The 12,584-nt window shown below is 38.5% G+C and overlaps 1 long non-coding RNA gene across 1 annotated transcript in view; it reads left to right on the top strand.

The window, feature by feature from the left end:
* The first annotated feature begins 10,806 nt into the window (after positions 1–10,806).
* LOC138163116 (uncharacterized) overlaps positions 10,807–12,584 on the top strand; it is a 10,628-nt gene continuing 8,850 nt past the window's right edge. The window contains exon 1 of the long non-coding RNA XR_011168799.1: positions 10,807–11,117. This is a non-coding gene — a long non-coding RNA (uncharacterized lncRNA). The remainder of the gene's footprint in view (positions 11,118–12,584) is intronic.

Genomic DNA, 12,584 nt, shown 5'->3' with positions numbered 1-12,584 from the left:
TGTTCCAAGTAGAGCATGGATGGCCCACATAGCACAAAGTGAACTTGATTGACACAGGAAAAGCAAGTCTTTACCAATCATGGATAGATAGAACAGTTGGGTTTGTAGTTAAATTAAACCATCAGTGATTCTCTCTTGTCTCTAAGATAAAACTACAAACTCAGTCTTATATCTAAAAATATCTATAATTTGCTTCCATCTTACCTTTCTACACTTCTTCACTTTACTTCACTTTACTTACAGACTCCTACATGACTGACAGACTAAGCTACTAGACATAGCCTAAACCCAATATGCCATCTCTTACCTGTGCATCCCATGCCTGGAATGAATCTCATCTTCCTTTAAGACCCAGTTCAGTTGCCACCATCTAATCATCCTTTGATCTCATCTAGCCAACTGCATTCTCCTTTCTCAAACACTGCTGACACTGATCTTCTTTCTAACCCCCTCATTCCCTACATTAAATTCTACTTACACACACATACACTACATTATATACATTTATATATATATGTATGTGTGCATATGTACAGCCATCTCTCCAGAACTGAAACTCCTTGAAGGCTAAAAATGTGTAATTTTTATATTTTCACCAGTACCTAGCACAGTGCCTTGCACTTGTAGTAATGACCCCAGTGAGCTACATCCTTAGATCCCCAAAGAACTGGCAGGTGTGATTGCTAAACTAGTTATCTATTTCTGAAATATAATGGAAAATTGAAGAGGTATGACCAGCTTGGAGAAGGGCAAATATTGACCTTATTTTTTAATGGGAAGAACACATACCCTGCAAACTGTAGACCAATAAGTTTTGACTTTGATTCCTGGGAAAATTCTTGAGGTTAGCAAATAATTGAAAGTAGAACCAGGTACTACAAAGGGCCAGCATAGCTTCATTAAGAACTAGTCATGGCAGATTAACCTCCTTTTTGACAGCATTACTAAACTACCAAATGAAGAGAATTGGTATTGTTTATATTGATTTTAGCATAACTTTTGATAAGGTATATCATAATATTGTTGTGGAGAAGGTGGAGGGACATAGACAATACAGATAAACTGATTCAGAACTGGTTGAATATCTGGACTCGAAAAGTAGTTATTTATGTTTAATGTCAACATGGTAGTAGGTTTTTAGTGGAATCCCCTAGGAATTTGTATTTGTCCCTGTGCTGTTTAATATTTTTATCAATGACTTTGATAAAGACATATATGGGATGCTCATCATATATACAGTTGACACAAAGCTGGGAGGGAGAGCTTACACACTTGTCAGGGTGGGTGTCACACAAAAGTCTTCAGCTGAATCAGTCAGAGATATGAACTCAGGAGAACAAGACCTAGATATTGCTGTTGTATCAGTCAATTCCATTCGATTTATAAATTAACGAATTTAAGCAAATAAGAACAATTTATTGTTCAATCAAGCTATCACTTTGGAGTAGATGTGAAAAATACTTGATTATTCAATGGCTATTGAATAAAATGGAATGACACACACAAGTATATTGGTATTATCCAAGGCATGACCTTCTTCTATATAATAACAAGTCAGTGTGGAACACAAGGATTACAGTGTCTGGCCAGCAAAGTAGTGTAAACAATCTCAGCCAAACTCATGACAGGAAATTACTTGATGTGGGTGGCAGCAGAGGGAGGAAGGAAGAGAACATTGCATCCTCCCCACCTTGAGTAGAGAAGGACTGTGTATGTTTCAGAGGATCGGGTGATTTGGACTTCTCATGGGTGTCCTAGCAGTGACTTGCAGCAATGCCTGCATCGTAAGCCAAGGACAAGGCAGACATATTGAGAAAGGGCAGTTTCAGGGCTCTACAAGGAGCCCAGTAGAAAGTTATACCTTATCTAAGGGGAATATCTTGGAGACTCCAACAGAAGGACTTCTATGAATTGTTAGTTATCTCCTTTGTAACATTTGCTTTAAACTTGAGTACCTTTTGACTACGTATGTATTTTGGGAAAGTATATTATAGACTTTTGGGGTTATGTTTGTGCCAACTGTTATGACTCTCCCACCTTAGTAAAATATCCTTTTCTAAAAAGCTTACTGGCTGACTGATATGAAGTGATAATCAATGTGATTTTGAAAGCACTCCAGTGTGGGCTAATGAGCTATAACATTAGAAAACCACAACTCCCGAGAGCCCTGAAGGGAAAAGTAGCTGCTGCTGGGAGCTGGACACGTCAATGTGAGTGTGAGTTGAGAGAATAGTTCCAGAACACGTGTTATACGTTGGATGACAGAAAAAGGATCCAAAGAGATCTTGACAGGTTAGAGCACTTGGCTCGATGCAATATGATGAAATTCAATAGAAATAAAAATGTGCAGTATTGCACTATACAAAATCAACTGATTGATTTGATACAAAAATCAACTCTACAAATACAAGATGGCAAGGCATAGATAAACAGTGGTTGTTTTAAAAAAAGGTGTGGAGGTTTCAGGGGATTGAAAGCCCAATGAGTCAGCAAGGTAATACAGGCTGCATTAGGAGAGACTTTGCTTCTAGGAATGGAGAGGTGACAATTCCATTGTGCACTGCCCTTGTCAGACTTGATCTGGAGAATTGTATTTAGTTTGGGGTACCTACATTTAAGGACATTGATGAGTCGAGAATGTCTTGAAGGAGGGCAACCAGGACAGTGAAGGTCCTTGATTTAATAACATATGAGGGTGGGTCAAAGAAGCTGGATAGGAAATTTAACTACTTTGTATATTTATGCTATGTGTGTGTATATGTACATATACATATACATAAATGTAGATATGCACGTATATACACATACACATATATCCATGTGTGTATATTATGCATACTTGTTACCTCTCCCATGAGAATCTAAGCTCATTGTGATTACAGATTGTTTCACTCTTTGTACACCCCCAGTGCCTAGAATAATGTGTGGTACATGTGATATTTTAAGCACTTAATAAAGGTGTTGATTAGTGTTAGATTGACATAACTGATGTGTTCAAGTATTTGTAATGTAACAGAGGAATCAGACTTGTGTTTGGCCCCCAGGGAAGAACCAGGCACAATGGATGGAAGATGCAATGAGGCAGTTTTAGACTTGATGTGAGGAAAACTTGCTAGCAATTAATACTGCCTAAAAGTGGAATGGATTGCCATGAGTGGTGGTGCGTTCCCCTCCTTTGAGTTCTTCAAAAAGAAACTGGACAGCCACTTATAGGGTATATTACACTGTAATTCCTTCATGCATGGTGAATGCAGTGTAGGTGACATCATTTTATGATGATTTTTCTTAGTATCCCTAGTACCCAGAATAATACCATTCACATAGCAAAGGTTTGGTATGTTGAAATCAAATATTTCATGATTACAGTCTTTGATGTTAATTTCAAATCAATGTGTTTTTTCGCCCAGTAAATTCCTAGCTTTTAACACAAAGCCATGAATTAATTCATCTTTTGGCTACATTTGGGGTTGTGGCTGATGTCATTATTCTTCACTACATCGTGGTTTCTTTTAGGTGGCTTTTTTTTTGGTTCAGTGGAAGTCATTCAGAGGTCAAGTGATTTTTCTTTTTTAAAAGAGAGGGACAACTTGTGGTCAGAGAAGCTTGTGTCCAATGCTAATGAGCCTTTTTTCACTTGTGGGTCTCAAAATCAGCACAATATCATATGAATGGTGATTACTAGAATTTCGCAAAAATACAAGGCTAACATTTCCTGTGGGCAGAATTTCTCAGTTCTACAGTACATGCTGGTCAGGCAAATTTGTCTGGGGTTATTGCCAATTCATGTTTCCAAGTAAAGAAATATCTATATTGACCAGGGGTTCTTAACTTGGGGAACCCCAAGGAGTTTATGGATTGATCTTAGGGTGTCCTTAAACTTGAATGGAAAAAGACATGTTTATTTTCACTAGCATCTAACTAAAATGTAGTGTTTCCTTCAATTATGGATGTATAAAACAAAGATTATTCTGAAAAGGGGTCCATAGGCTTCCCTAGACTGTCAAAGGGCCATGACAAACACAAAAGTGATTAAGAACCTCTGGTGTCAGCTGATTGTTAATTGTCCTTATATTTGATCTTACTCTTTTGTAACTTGGTTCACTAGACAGAACCCTTAGCTCAGAAGATTTAAATTCCCTTTTCAGCTATTTATTCATGTTGTGGCTTTAGACAATTTAGAATTATCCTTTGATGCTAGGCATTGGGGATAGTAAGAACAATCATCACAGAACTGGATAGAAGCAACTCTCTTTTACCTTATTTTGGATCCCCAGGGCTTAGCACAATGCTTGGCACATTTTAGCTGTTAAATAAATGCTTATTGACTGACTTTTGGCAAGTCCCTTCACTTTCTTGGACCTCAGTTTCCCCATCTGCAAAATGTGGAGATAAGAAAAGATGGTCCCCTCCATCCCAAGGTCCCCTCCACTTTTCAAGTCCCAGATTTTTTGTTAGTAACACAAGGATAGGAATAGTCACATTGTCTACTTCACAAGGCTACTGGGGGGAAAGTGGTATTTAGCCTTTCAAATACTATCTAGATATGAGGTGAGGAACATGATTAGTGTTGCAATTATATTCTTGGAATTCCTGATTTCTTTCAAAACTCAGCTCCAATGTCACCTTCTGTATGAAGCCTTTCCTGATCCCTGCTTTGGAAGGGACCCCTCCTTTCCAAAGCAACTTCTATTAATTTTGTAAAAATCAGCATATAATTTTTATGTGCACATGCTTTTTCCTTCATTAGAATGTAAACTACTCGAATAATTAAAATGATAATGACGATGATGATAATAGTTAACATTTATTTAAGCTCTTTAAGGTTTGGAAAGCACTTTACACAAAATTATCTCACTTGAAAGTTGAAACAATTTTGCTTTTGCTTTGGATACCCAATGCATTTGGCACAGTGATTGGTATACAATTGGTGCTTAATAGATGCTTATTAAATGAATATGATATGTAAATAATATGAATATAAATCAAATTCCAAGCTTAATGATAACTTCTATATTAGAACAACCTTATTATCTTCCTTTTTTATTCTTAATATTGTTTTTACTATAGCTTTTCCACTTAATGGCTATTTTCTCTGAAAAATTAAATGAACAATTCTCCTTTTGGGATCTTGATATCTTGCTTGGTGCCACTGCTATTACAATGAATCACTGAATGATGTGGTACCATGACTTTGGTCATTAATCATTGAGTCAATTAAGTCATAAACATTAAACATTTATCAAGCACCCACTATGTGGAAAACAATTTCCCCAGTGTTGGGGAAACCAAACAAAAAGATCTCTTCTTTCAAGTAGCTTACATTCTAGACCCCATAGCATTCATTTCTCTCATTAATGCTACTCACCTTTCTTTGTTCTATTTGTTAACATATATATATATATATATATATATGTACATATACATATGTTCTTTTCCATGTCTCTCTTATTTATATTTTATGTATAGCTGTTTGAAGGTAGGAACAATATTTCATTTATCTTTCTTTTTTTTTAAATTATCTTTCTAACATTTTTATAAAGCCTTACACATATTTGGCATTTAATAAAGACTAAATGAATGCATGAAATAATGTTTCCCCAAGTGAATTTTAAGTCCCTTCAGGATGGGAATATGCATCTTTACATCAATTAATCAATGAATCATATGTGCCTGAGTTGAGTTTTATAGAAAGCTGGGAATTCTAAGAGGTAAAGGTACTCATCTTATGTTCACACACACACACACACACACACACACACACACACACAGGCATAGCCCCTACCATAGGGGACAGACTGTGCAAACCATAAAGATGTGTTCCAAACATGTCACAGAAGCTGATTTCCTTGCAGAAATAGACACTCTACCGATTGACTTCTGACATAGCCTTAGGAAAATCTATCCGAAAAATGGCTTGGCAAAAACAAAATGGAGGTTATTCATAAATAGTTGCCACCATATAGAAGACTAATAATAGAAAGAGCACTTTTAGGGGCAGCTAGGTGGCACAGTGAATAGAACACTGGCCCTAGAGTTAGGAGGACCTGAGTTCAAATCCAACCTCAGACACTTAACACAAAACTAGCCAAGTGACCTTGGGCAAGTCACTTGACCCCAATTGCCCTACCTTCCCCCACCCCAAAAAAGAGCACTTAAAAAAATATATATTGCATGACCTGGACTTGAATTCCAGTTCTGACACTTGCTGTCTATGTTGTCTTGAGAATGCTAATTCTCCTCTCAGTTTCCTTATCTATAAAATGCAAGGGTGGCTTAAGAAACTGGGAATTTTATCCTAGAGAAGAGAAGACTTACATAGAAGAGGTCATGTCAGCTCTCTTCTTCACATGTTTGAAGGGCTTTCATATGTAAAAGCCCTTTTTTCTTTGCTTGGATCCATAAGGCAGAACCAGAATGAAGTGGAGAATCAGCAAAGACATAGATTTAGCCTTTCTCTAAGGCAGTAATTCTTATTTGAGGGCCTGTGTACTTGTTTTAATTTTTTTTTCAATAGCTATATTTCAATGTGACTATCCTTTGTAATACTGTGTATTTTATTTTATGAATCTGAAAGCTTTATTCTCAAAAGGAGTTGCATAGGTTTCACCAGATTCCCAAAGAGTTCCATAACATGGAGAAACAGGTCCTAAACTCCTTTTCTAAGGAGACACTTCCTAACAATAATTGCTCTCCAAAAGTGAGAAGCTACCTTGGAAAACTTTGGGTTTTCCCTAACTGAAGATCTTCAGACACAGGCTGAATGACTATTTATTGGTTACACTACAGAATGGAATTCTGTTTAGCGATGGGCCAGACTCAATGGCCACTAATATCCCTTACAACTTGTAAATTATGTGTTACTTGATGATATAATAATAACAATGACAATTAAAATTTATATAGAGCTTACCACATGCCAGACCCTGGACTGTATAGTTATTATCTCCTATGATCCTCACAACAATCCTGGGAGGTGGTACTACTGTTATCCCATTTTACAGATGGGGAAACTGAGACAAACAGGTTAAGTGACTTGTCCAGGGTCACACATTTATTAAATGTATTAAATATCTGAGTTAACATTTGAACTCAGGTCTTCCTGATTCTAGGTCCAGCACTCTATCCTCTGCACCACCTATGATTTCTGGTATTTTCCCCGGCTGGAATCCTATGACTCTCCACCATACTCAGCCACACTCCAGATTCATCCTTTCTTCTCTGTAGTTTCAGGACAGGTTGCTTTTTGTTATTGTTTTTAACCACAGAACTCCTACTATCCCCTTTGTTTCCATAATGTTTTGATAATACAATACTTTTCACCCAGAACACTGGAAAACAAGGTAGCTTCCCCCCACACTTTCCTGTTCATGTGGTTAAAGCTATTTTAATGTTTTCCTTATAAACCCTGTTTTTTTGGAGACATTTAGACATCCCCTGTTTCTGCTTCATAAAGGCATTTTTGTTTGCATCAGGTTAGACCTTGACCCTCATGGCCTCAGCCTCAGGGGAAATTTTCCTTGTTGTTGTTGTTTTAAGCTAAATTTGATTGAAATTGGTTTGGCTGGTCCCCTATAACTTAGGAAGAGCCAAAAACAATTCTCATTTGGACAGTTTGGGGAGACTTTATTTGCCCTTCTCTGGCTTGAAAAGGTTTCATTATACAAGTAAAATGTTGCAGGCTTAGAGTAAAGAATGTGACTAGGACTTTTACTTTCTCCTTTAAAAAAAATTTAAAGTCAAATGTTTGATAGGGACTAGAATGACAAAATTTTTCCTATTGTTCATTTATGAAATAACTTGCCCAATTTTCCCCCTTCTGGGCTCTTCAGGGTGTCAGAATCTCATACTATGCAAGTACATTTTTGAGATCAGAAGCCCCCCTCTGCTGCACGTCCATTTTTTTTATTAGACTGAGTTAATTGTCCAGTTTAAGGAGTGAATAAATGACCAGCAGTTGGCAGTCTTATACACAAGACAACTTTTCTGGGACTTCCAATTCTAGTATACTCCTTAGAGGGGAATCAAGAATTTTCACTCCATTACCAGGGGAATGCTTGGGGGCAGGAGGGACACAAATGGTCACTACTTATCCCATAGAAGTGAGAATACAGTGGATATACGAAGAGTAACCAGAGTGGAGAACACTATAGACTTTCCAACCCCTCTACAATCCATCCTCCCCCAAGAATTCAGTAAATATTCAGAGGACTTCCCTCTAGATGCTTTGATGAACTCAGTGTCTGACCTATAGGTCAGAGAATCAGGATCAACATTCTGTTTCAAAGGGTGTAAGCATTCTCTATTAAGACTTTCTTTACACACTGTCATCTTACGATTATAGGAGTAGAGGTATGACTTTCTGGAAGAAATGTGGTGTCTGCTTGTAAGTAAGAATACAGTCTTCCCCACCCCCACCCCCAATCCCCATGGTAACAGGACTTTATTTAGGACAAAACAAGAGGTAATGGTAGCTGAGAGACATTAGAATTATGGTGCCAGACCTACCAAATCTCAGCAAGTAGGTTTATAGATACCATCTGCCTTCAGGCTAGGTCACTGGGCATGTATTATGAGGGCAGAGGTTTCTTCCCCTCAGCCTCCAGTGATGTTTGAAGGTCCAATTGCCCAAAGGCTTTTGCTGCCAAGAAATAATAGTTGATTGCACTTCTCATTTATCAAAACTGGAGCTACATTTTCCCTGAGCTTTGCAAAGACAGCTCATCATACTTTCAGTGAAATGGGTGAATGCTTATCTAAGAGCTTGGACTCCTGTATGCTTTAATTCAATTTGGACTTCCCATCTGCATAAATCACAATTAATGTGGTAGTGACCTGACCTCAAAATCAGATTGATTCAGGACTTTTTCTTTTAGTATCTTGGGCAGGGTAGAGAAGAGAGAAATGGTGGAGGAAGGGAGATGTATCTGTTGAGTAATATATAAGTTTACCATTCCATCTACTACAAGAATAAACAAACATTTATTAAATACCTACTGTTTGCCAGGCACTGTGCTAGGCACTGGGGGTGCAAATACACAGAATGAGATAGGCCTAGATCTCAAGGAACTTACATTCTAACAGAGGACACATCAAGTATATTCAAAAATATAGACAACACAAATCTAAAGTAAATAAATACAAATATATACCCAGTAATACAAGGTAGTTTGAGAGAGAGAGAGCTAGCAGTTGGGGAAATCAGGAAAGACTTCATGTTGAAAATGATGCCCAAGTTCCATTTTAAAGGAAGAAAAGGACTCTGGGAGGTGGCAGTAAGAAGGAAGTATACAGATGTCAGGGTATGAGTCCTGGAAGTGGGGTGGCACATAAATGACCAAGCTCCATACAGGAAATGGAGGGAGACAAAATATCAAGGTCCATACGGTTGTCACCCTTAGGGGCTCCCCAGGTGTATACAAATCCCATAGAAGTATGCATATTTAAAAATCTCTTCATATGCAACTAGCGCCCCATCTTGCAGCCTGACTCCAACCCCCTTGAACTGAAGGGTTCTCCATGTCTCCACTTCCATTTATGTCTATGGAATCCATGGAGTAGGTAACACTAAGAATGTTGGAGCATAATTTTATTTTAATAATATGAAAATGCTGTCACGGTTTTCTTGGCACCACTTCTGCCACAATTATTGAATGTGCTCAATTTCCTTAGGAAAAAAAAATGGAGGACATAGCTGTCCAATGTGATAGAGAGAATGTTAGCCTTGAAAGAGTCAGTATCTTGATCCACTTTCATATTTACCCCATTGGGTAGGTACTGTAGCTATTATTCCCATTTTACAGATGAGAAAATACTCAAAAGCTACTTGCTGATTGCCACACAGCTAGTAAATGTCAGAGGCAAGGACTCAATTATACCAAGTTGTCTAATACTATTGAAAACTTGGTTCGGCATTTTCAGGTACTTTCCTGTCTTCTCTAGCCTTAACAGTAAAAGTGGGGTTTAAAATTTATGACAATGTTCAACAAGGTGAATTGGTAAATTAGTTTTTGCAACATCATCACTTTTCCCTTACATCTCAGTGCTATCATCTACAGAGACTTTTCCCTCCATGGTTCCCTGAACACCTAGGAACTGGCTGCAAGGCTTTCTCATTGAAGGGTTCCTCCTGAAGCTAGAAATTCTCTCTGTCTCTGTCTCTCTCTCTCTGTCTCTGTCTGTCTGTCTGTCTCTCTCTGTCTCTGTCTCTCTGTCTCTCTCTCTCTCTCTCTCTCTCTCTCTCTCTCTCTCTCTCTCTCTCTCTCTCTCTCTGTTGATCAAAGGAGTGGGTTAACCCCACCCACCCCAGGATGTGGTGGCAGACACATCTGTTCAGTCTGGCTTCCTGCCAACAGGGGATTTACTTTCTGGAGTGGAGGGGAGAGGAACTTTTATGTATGGAGGGGATTTATTGTTGGCTGATGGGGTGTGGCGAGGGTGAAGGGTGGGAACCACTTCAGTTTTGTGGCCGGATTGTCTGCCTTTTTTGTACTGCAGAGTTTAATCTTTGTATGTGGTTTTCAGGACTTTTGTGAGGGGGGCAAGTGCTGAGTCAGTGAACTTTAACGACGAACCCAAACACTTTTTTGAGAATAAACTATAGACCCCAAGGAGCAAGCAGATAAAAGTAGAGGTCGGCTCATTATGTACAGTGAAATACAGTTTAAAACCAAACAGTTGAAGATTAGTTCTGCCATTACTGACCAGACAGGTAGCATGGCTCAGTAGGCGAAGCAATCAACTGGAAAAACAGGCTTTGTCACTGGGATGGGTTCAGAGGCTGCCTTTGCCACTGACTCACCAGCTCTGTGAATCCCTGGAAGTCCTTGGACTTCTGGGTTGTGCTGTTCCTCACTGTCATAGCAGCAATCATAGGACACTTCAGACTTCAGTAAAGCATGCTTTGTTCTAGGGAAGTGTTTGGGATGAGGCAAATTAAAGTTTAGATTTGGATCCCATCCAAGGGATATTGCTTGCTGAAGTAGCAAAAGGCCATCATAGTATCATAGCTTTAGACGTGGAAAGAGCCTAAGAGGTCATCAAGTTCACTCCCTTCCTCTTACAACTAAGAAAGTTGAGTCTTGGAGGGTTTAAGTGGCTTGCCTGAGGTCACAGAACTGGTAAGTGGATGAAGTGAGATTCAAATCTAGGCCTTTGGACTACAAATTCAGTATACTTTCCACTGTGCCATGTTGACTCAAAATAAGGTGAATTTCACTAGAAGCTGATATTCATATCTAGCACTATGTCTTGGATTTGGTAGATTATTAAGAAACATGTGTTGTATTAAATTGAATTGAATTTCATAAAGTATGAACCCCAATCATAGCATTCTAAGCAGCATTCCTACCATTGCTGGATTGTGTAATTTAAAAGGGTCTGATTTTTGAGGTTGAATGATGGATGATAATATGCCTGACACAATACCTCCCTCTCCTTTCCTGACACAGCAACTCCCTCCACCATTATCTAAGGAAGTCAAGCACAGAATTGTTTAGTCATCAAATATGTATCCTTCTTACTTTTAAAAAATATTACCAACTTAACAGTTATCAACAAGCAAGAAAGTGAGATGGGAGAAAGGAGGCACCTGGTATAGATGTCTTTATCAAGGAATTTAATGAAGGAGGGAAGAGAGATATAGGAGGAAAGCTAGTGAGGATGGCAGGATCCAGGAGATGTTTTCTTAGAGAATGTCTCAGTGGATGCCAAAAAAAAAAAGAGTGAGAAAGGAAAAATAAATTAAAATGAAAAGAAGTTTGTTAACTGTAGTGGAAAGGTTGGGAAGAGTTGGAGTGGGATATTATGGGGTGGGATGTGTTGAGTTGTGGAGAATAGAACTGGGCAGTTTAGAATGGGGTACAGGGTTTATATATCATACATTGGGAGTAATGGGTTCAGAATCACTAGGATGGAGAGAATATGAGGGGATGGGAATACACTAATCACTGATGAATGACCATAAAGTATCAATGGATAGAAAGTGGTTTATTGAGAGAGGGAGTGATTACAATGTCAAGGTCCTCTCTTGAGGTCCAATCTCTGGCCTACAGTAAATGGGTAGCAATTTGTACCACTGGAGACAGTACCAATATAATTGAAATCACAGCCCCATTTTAGTATTTACTAAGTGTTCAATTTTGCTGTTCAGTTGTTTCCATTGTGTGTGACTGACCTCAATTGGGGTTTTCTTGGCAAAAAAAACTGGAGTGGCTTGCCATGTCCTCCTCCAGCTCATTTTACAGGTGAGAAAATTGAGGCAAACAGAGCTGAGTGACTTCCCCAGAGTCACATAGGTGGTAAGTATCTGAGGCCAGATTTTAACTCAGGAAGACTAGTCTTCTTCACTCCAGCCTCATCATTCTATTCACTGTACCACTTAGCTGCCCTATTGACCAAGTACAACTATGGCAAAGATGTCTACATATCTACGAATATATATGTACACACATATGTATACGCACACGTGTGTATGCATGTGTATATAATTTGAGTGATTCCTGACATTCCATCTTCCCTCTCCATCTTCCACATAAGAAGAGATAGATAGATAGATAGATAGATAGATAGATAGATAGATAGATAGA

Source organism: Petaurus breviceps, unplaced genomic scaffold, assembly GCF_028583685.1.
Source record: "Petaurus breviceps papuanus isolate PSGF00001 unplaced genomic scaffold, PetGlider_PUasm1.0 187, whole genome shotgun sequence".
NCBI lineage: Eukaryota > Metazoa > Chordata > Mammalia > Diprotodontia > Petauridae > Petaurus > Petaurus breviceps.
This window is presented reverse-complemented; position numbering and strand designations above follow the sequence as displayed.